General features: G+C 36.8%; 2 long non-coding RNA genes across 2 annotated transcripts; both read left to right on the top strand.

Moving 5' to 3' along the window:
• The first annotated feature begins 3,961 nt into the window (after positions 1–3,961).
• On the top strand, positions 3,962–4,197 carry LOC109156661. Its single transcript, XR_002050095.1, has 2 exons — positions 3,962–4,037; positions 4,123–4,197. It is a non-coding gene; the product is annotated as an uncharacterized LOC109156661 (long non-coding RNA).
• Positions 4,198–5,587: 1,390 nt separating this feature from the next.
• On the top strand, positions 5,588–6,885 carry LOC109156659. The gene is made up of 3 exons (XR_002050093.1): positions 5,588–5,808; positions 5,923–6,003; positions 6,849–6,885. It is a non-coding gene; the product is annotated as an uncharacterized LOC109156659 (long non-coding RNA).
• Positions 6,886–7,041: the final 156 nt, after the last annotated feature.

The following is a 7,041-nucleotide window of genomic DNA, read 5'->3' as shown; positions in this document are numbered from 1 at the left end:
TTGTTGATCAAGACAATCCTTCAGGGACAGTCATATAATAAGTGCTTCATTTCTAGGCAAAAATTACATTAAGATTTTAAAAAAACTTATAAACATTAAGAGCATTAACACTAGGGCCAACACCTAGCAACACAACATGCCAACCACTAACAGGTTCATTGAAAGCAGATGCACTGCCACGAATTGGAACATGGGGCAAGACCAAAGTGTTTAATTTATTAAAAGTATTAATTGTGGCATAAGAGTCACGAGGCGCTATGGCCGAACTGGCAGCTTAACATGCACCATTATTAGGCACGCAAGTAGGTGTGACCCTAGTCCCCATTACCAACACTAAGTGATACATTAGCAGTGGTATTCACATTAACCAGGAACAATAGCACTGTCACTAAACAAAGTAAGTACTGACAGTGTGGTTTAATAAGTGTGGTCACACCATATGCTATTACAAGGTGACTTAAATCCACCGTCAATAACAAAAACACATGCACAGAGCACAGGTCCTGTTATATAGTTCTTCAAAAAAAACCTTTGGCATCAAACCCATCATATTAACTAAATAAACAAAGGTAGGGTTAGAAGCCTTATAGACCGAAGGCTAAAATCATAGTGAGTAATGGACTCGGTGTAAGCGCCCATTTGGATAGAACCACAAAATTTTATCCACCCAATCATATTCTTTCTTCATTCTTTATATACTCCATATGGGATCTGCCCATTTTCTTGTTATTATCATTAAAACACATGGTGGATAGCTAACCAATAATAAATGATAATACTCAGAGACACTTATATGATCTGAGCCTCATATAAAATGGAAACAGACACTCTGCTGAACATAAAACCGTACTAGGAAAAACAAGAAAACGCTGGTCTACTCCTGTAGTTCCATACCTTGCATTTTTTATTTTTATTTTTTTTAAAAAACCCCGTAGATCGCACTCATAATTGGACGCTGAACTCAAAAGTTGATTATGAGTGAACAATTATCAAAGAGACACACATGCATGCATATGTATATCTTAATTAATTCCTATTATATTCTTGCTATGCAGGGAATATATACTCCGTAATTCCTATTCCCGAGAGAACATCCTAGTGCTATAGGCTTGGTTATTCTCATGCATTCTTATTGTCTGGTTCTCCATATAAACAAAATCATCCTTACTTAATACCGATGTACTTCCAACATGAATATGTTTAAGCAAATTTAAGAATGCAAATCAAAATATATCAATACCAAATGCCCATATCTCAGCATAAACAAAGTTATGGTGTACCGTTCACCGAGGATGGCTGGCTGCACATCAACCACCTGGGTAGAGCTCCCCGTCAAATCAACAGACACAGCCAAAGTCGAGGAGGGTTCTGCCCAGCAAAGCTAGTAGTCGCCGACAAACTAAAACCAATACCGCCATCCGTCTGCGCACCGATTTCGGCGGAAGATGATGGTGGCCAATCAACAATCAAACCATCGGAGAAGGATCGCAGCAACGAGATAACTCCATCCCTACCATCCGATCTTTGATCAACTGGGGGATCGCCGGGAACTGCTCCGTCGATGAAGCCGCAATGATTTGTGAAGTGTCTCCACCGCGTCAAGCCTCTGTGTTTCTTGACGGCGATCGATCTGGGGTGCAAAGAGAATCAGAGGCGCAGAGAGGAGATAGATCTGTTCACCGGACTGTGAAGTCCGATCGCCGGTAGATCCCAGGGCAGAGAGGTCGAGGCGGTTCGGTGAGAAACTCCTAGACGCCGCCTCTTGCCGGAGCGGGCTGGAGTGGTGAAGCAGACCATGTCGCCGGAGGTAAAGCCCGTTACTCACTCCTCGCCTCAACTGTTCGCCGCGATGAAGGTAGCGACGAGCACTCAGGCCGATCGCGATAATCCGGCTGCGAGTGCGGAGCCGACAGGGAAGGCGGGCGATCATCCTTTGAGCGTCGAACAAACACGCTAGGATAGTGCATCACCATATCGCGCCAAAGGTAGCGCGCACCGGCAATTGGGGCTGGTGGGGAGGCGGTGGTAGAGCAAGTACTGATAACGTGTTAAAATAAAAACAGAATGGAGAGAAAAGGGGAATGGCATATTCATTCATCTGTATTTTTCATATTACAACAAAACATATATATATAATATACATTTGTAACGGAAGGTAATAATGGTAGACATAAATGTGACCGTTACATCAGTTACATAATCAGCTCATAATGTTCATACTTAATTATATTTATAACAGAAATAAATTAATCTAGATTGTCCATAACTAATTGGTTCAAATCAAAAAGGTTAATAGGCCACTCTCATCTAAAGTCAACTTTGTATTCTTGTGATTACCAAACCAATGAACTTAGTTTTTTTTTTTTTTTTTTTTTTTTTTTTTTGAAAAGTTTGATGAACTTAGTTAAGTAGTAGTTGGTTGTCCCTCGTTTTATTTTTCTTCTCGAGGCTACTCTTGGCAAATTAAGGTAGGATATGTTGTGTGGATCATATTATAACCATTAATAATAAAACACACTTAAAAAAAAGAAAATTAAAATTATGATCCTTTTATATTTAGCATCATAAATTGACATGATGACATCTCAAGTTGTTAAGGTTTCCATTACAATATGTAATATAAAGGGAAAATTATAATTTATGCCCCTATAATATGTCAATTATCAATATTATTCCTGAATTATATATTAGTGGCGTAAATGTTGTTCCTCAATTTTTAAAATGGTATATATAGTGCTCTCTTGTTGTCTAAATGTTGTCACTCCATTTTTAAAATGGTACATATATTGCCGTTCTCGTACGGTACAAGATGGACAATATATGTACCGTTTTGAAAATTGAGGGACAACATTTACACCATTAATAATTCAAGGGTGACATTGATAATTGACAATTATAGAGGGATATACATTACAATTTTTCCTAATATAAATTGGCATACTTATTCCAAAAATCCTGCGCAAGTGCTACTTATACTAAAGAAATTATGGATGGCATATTGGCATGTAAGATTTTCTTGTATAATATATTTTAGAGCTAATTTTATTTCTGATCTTACATTTATAGGTGTCAATTCACTTTTAGTCATTCTTTTTTTCAAAGTACGTCTCTATTTAGCACTAGTATTATTGTGACATGATATTTTTTATCATTTGTCAACAAATATGTTTCCACAAATTTCCACATATGCTCCACGCCTCATAACCAACCACAGCATGCATTTAAACAACACAACAGAGACATTACCAACATTATAACAGGGCTAAAAGCCTAAAACACAATGACAACATCCACAAACTACAGTATTCTGCATGCAGTTAATTTTAAAACATTCATTTGCTTGTCTATTTTGTTGGGACTAATCTTACTATTCTTATATTAATGAGTTACAAGATCGAGTTTATTACTGAAATGGTCCATCGACTACTGCAAAATTACCAATTTGGTTATCGATAATTTATTTTACCCAATTAAGTCCTCGACTTTGAAAATGTAAACCATTTTGGTCCTCCGTTAGATCAGGTGTTAAAAGTCCAATAAATGGAAGGGTATTAATGGAATTTCGTTTGAGAAGACACATTTCCTACCAATTAAGTCCTCGACCTTTCTAGTCTCTAACTGGTAATCGTTGCACGTCTGGGAGGGTTTGTCCCGAAACAGAAAAATGTTCTCTGGCGACCGGAAAAACAAAAAGCCTGGATCTTGATGACCTGCTAGGAAGCTACAGAAGAGCAGAGGAGAAGAAAGCCAAAAACTCGGAAAAAGAAAAAAAGGGATGAACGCCGGAGATTAGACATAGAGAAGGGGAAATGAGAAACAAATCTGGTGATAATTGAGAGAGTGAGAAGCAGGGGAAGGGAAGTAAATGACGAAGGCAGGTAGCGATATCCTCTTGCGAGAAACTTCAGATTCAGACCATTGCTTGCAGCAAGTAAAGACGCAACTTCCAACAACTTCAGATTCACCGACTTATTGAACCCATCTCACTACCCTCGCTGCAATGCCACCTAATCTCAAGCCTCAAAGCATGCAATAGAGTATGGACTTTTAGTATATTTAACTATTTGCATTATAATTATATATAAATAATAAGAATCAAGAATTTTTCTTGTGCTCCGACAGTGAAAATAAAAAATCAGCTTTGGGGATTTTTCTGAAATTAAACTTAGGAAATCAGGGGCAAAAACCCAAAAAAAAGAAAGGAAAAGAAAATCAGTTTTCTTGCGAATGAGCTTCTCGTCCATGGCGTCTTTGTGATTTAAAGCTTTAAGCCTCGACTAGATCTGTGCTTCTGTTTCTATTGTACTAACTCGGTAGGAAATGGGTCTTCTCAAGCGAAATTTCCATTAATAGCCTCCTATTTAACGGACATCTAACACCTTATCTAACAGAGGACCAAAATGGTTAACATTTTCAAAGTCAAGAACTTAATTGGATAAAAAAAAATTATCGAGGATTAAATTGGTAATTTCTCAATAGTCGAGCGAGGGACCATTTCAATAATAAACTCGAGTTACAATTAAGCAATACAAACTAATATAGTAACACCACATGTGGTCGGAAAATTGGTTTAGAACAGTACCGGTGTTTTTAACTCACATTTGTACTGTCCCACCAGGGCGCACAATGCATTATTGTGCGCCCTGGCCCAAAAACGACGTCATTTTGTACATTTTCCCGTGTCTTCTGTTATCTTCTTAAAAAAAATCTCATATTTCGAATGTACAGAATTGTATAATAGAATGTACATAATTTTATAACTGAATACACATAATTTTTTACACCATTTAATAATTCAAGGGTGACATTGATAATTGGCATATTATAGAGGGATATACATTACAATTTTTCCTAATATAAATTGGCATACTTATTCCAAAAATCCTGCGCTATACTAAAGAAATTATGGATGGCATATTGGCATGTAAGATTTTCTTGTATAATATATTTTAGAGCTAATTTTATTTCTATTCTTACATTTATAGGTGTCAATTCATTTTTAGTCATTTTTTTTTTCAAAGTACGTCTCTATTCACTGTTAGAAATTTCGCGTTTTCCGTCCAACTATAATTTGGTCGGTTATTTTAATAAAAATCTCAACTTTTTGTGGCAAAAGATGGATTGACGGAAAATTGGTCGGAATTTCCGTCCAACAAGTAAATGTTGGACGGAAATTTTATCCAACGTCTAGTGTTGGAAGGATATTTTGTCCAATCTTTAGTGTTGGTCGATCAACATTGTTAGAAATTGAAAATGGTAGCTATTTTAATTTTCGTCCAACATTGTTGTTGGACGGAAATTAAAAAATAGAGGAATACTAGAATAATGGACACTAAAATAGAGAAGCGGGGAAATATATAACTTTGGGTGGGAAAACCTAATTCCCACCAAATTCCCAGCAAAATTTCCCGCTTCATAGTCTCTAAAGCAAAATTAGGGCTTTTTCATCGTCTCCAACTAATTGCTTTTATCTTCGCTGGTCGTCGCTGTCACGCCCTCTTTCGCCTGTTTGTCGTCTCCCCGTTCTCCATTGGAGCACAGGAAGGTCGCCAATCACCCTCCGTAGCTGCCGGTCTTCGCCACATTATTTGTATATCTAAAATCCCTTAATCAACTTTCCTCTCAGTGTCTCTCTCTCGTTCCTTGCAAATCCGACTGTTGACGAAGAAGCCAACGCCTTCCGCCCTCTCCTGCGAATCTACGATGAAGATGATAGACGACAACAAAGCAAGCAGAAGCCATGGTGGACGACGAAGCTAGAAGTCAACGCCTCTGCCCCCGCCTTCCCCTGCGAATCTGTGAATCTGGGTATGTTTTCTTAATTTTGTTTTGTATTTTCTTCTTATTATTCTTCTTTCATAAGAATCGCCATGATTTTCAAATCTATTTTCTTCCTAAATGTTGGTATATTTTTGCTGCTAGTGCTACTTCAGAGTGCAATTAGGGTTATGAACTAAATTATGAATACATTCTCTCCACCAGAAGTGATGCTTTTCCAGGATGGTAATAAAGAATTTATTTTGTTATTGATTCTTCCATTTTGTTATTGATTCTTACATGTATGGTTGTATGTATTGACATCTTTTCTATTTGATGATATTAATTTAGTTATATCTTTGAGATACTCTTTAACGATCTAGCTATTAATTTCTAGAACTTTGCATATGTTTAGGCCAATATATTTGCTAATAAATGTATCCGTCTGTAAATGTTGAACTGCAGAACATAGCTTGCACCAAATTCCTTGACATGGGAACCTATTCTGTTACATAGAGGCAATTATGTTAGAGCTTTGATCTAGAAATTGCATTCTGTTACATTGGGGCAATTATATTAGGCTCAAGAACTTTCTGTGGGAAACACAAGGAAAAACTTTCTGTTGTGAATAAAAACTAGAAGTGTTTACGTATTAGAGTTTATCTTCAATCATCATCAGTTTATTTTCTAAGAATTGTTTGTGAAAGCATTGGAATAGAAAAATGTGTTGATTGAACAACCTTTGCCTAATCTATCTATGAGGTTACATGATATTAATATATTCCAAAGTGGATTTTTTCAGTCAGACAGATAACTTATACTGGGATAATCTCAAACTACCTCAACACAAAATTTAGACCTTAATTATATTTGTTCATTAGATCAATAACCTAGGATGACCGATTCTGAAAAAAAGAAAAACTAGAGTTTGTCTGCTATCCTATAGCAGCCTTCTGAAGAGTGATCTCATCTCATCTCTCCTTTTCCATGTGCGCAAGAAGGCTGTTGATGAGGCTTGGATTATTATTTGGCTTAATAATTGCTCCTCACTATATTTGGCTTAATACACTCAACACATGTGATTAACTCAGAAACAGTGGTGAAGAAGTGCAGAAAGTAAGATCTATTGGAGAACTTACATTCATCTATAGCATCAAGAAACTAAGGTCTATTGGAGAAGAGGAGAAGAAGAAAGGGCTTTCTCTTTCTCCTGCTGATTCTATCTGTAAGTGTTCCATCCCCCATTGGTTAATTGGTGAACTTCATATCATGAAATCCTATAAC

Source organism: Ipomoea nil, unplaced genomic scaffold (assembly GCF_001879475.1).
Source record: "Ipomoea nil cultivar Tokyo-kokei standard unplaced genomic scaffold, Asagao_1.1 scaffold2749, whole genome shotgun sequence".
NCBI classification, from domain to species: Eukaryota; Viridiplantae; Streptophyta; class Magnoliopsida; order Solanales; family Convolvulaceae; genus Ipomoea; species Ipomoea nil.
Note: the sequence above shows the minus strand (reverse complement) of the source record. Positions and strands in the feature narration are given on the sequence as shown.